This window comes from Gavia stellata, chromosome 10 (assembly GCF_030936135.1).
Source record: "Gavia stellata isolate bGavSte3 chromosome 10, bGavSte3.hap2, whole genome shotgun sequence".
Classification (NCBI taxonomy): Eukaryota; Metazoa; Chordata; class Aves; order Gaviiformes; family Gaviidae; genus Gavia; species Gavia stellata.
The window spans coordinates 12,284,551-12,285,484 of record NC_082603.1 but is presented as its reverse complement, the minus strand read 5'-3'; positions in this window follow the sequence as shown (position 1 = coordinate 12,285,484).

Genomic DNA, 934 nt, shown 5'->3' with positions numbered 1-934 from the left:
GCCCGGACTACCGCCTGCCTCTTACGCCTGCGTCCCCGCCACCGCCCCTCGCTCCCCGGGCCCGGCGCCGCCCCGGGGGGAAGCCGCTCTCGCCGTAGCGAGGCCGCGGAGAAGCGGCCGCTGAGGCTCCGCTCCGGCCCTCAGGCGCTGGGAGGCGCTGGCGGGCTCGGCCTCGCCTCGCGCGGCCCGGCCTGCAGCCGCCTCAGCCCCGCCGTTCCTGCACAGCTGCACCCGGCTGGCAGCGACTTCACGGCAAAGCAACACGGCCAGGCCCAGCAGCGAGTGTAGGAGGCCGTCCAGAGAGCAAGTAACAGCTACAGGCGTAGCAGGGTGCAGAATACAACCGCTGAAAGCAGAGAGAACACAGCGACGGAGCAGAAACAACAGCACAGCAACGTCCCCCCCGCCCCCGGCACAGAGCGCAGCAGTGATCCAGCCCCAGCCCGCACAGCTGCAGGAGAGGAAGCGGCAGCGATTCCCACCGACGTAGTCCCCTCCCCTTTCTCGTCCTGTACGTGGATGTATTTTTGTATTTTCGATTGCCTCCAGTTCCAGGCAGACGTACAGGAAGAAGACTTCCCTTCAGTAAATACAAGCGAGGGCTGGGAGCTCCCACATAAGAACAGCTCAGACTCACAAGACCAACGTAAAACTGGATCCTCTCTGTAAAGACGCAAAATTAATTTAAGGGAAATAGTTATTTAAATAGTTGTAGTGCTACTGAAAAATAGTCTGCCAGCTTTGACCACAGATAGACAACTGGAGGAACAAATAGGTCTAAGTCCTGTTTTCCTCCACAGCAGCATTAGGACCTTAACTTCTGTTAAATAGAGAAAAACAAACAGATTTTCAGCTCTGTGCTACTGTATTATTACTTACCGCACTGCAAAGTCAGGTACTTGGAAATGGTATCAAAAGATCTAAAGTCTTTTAT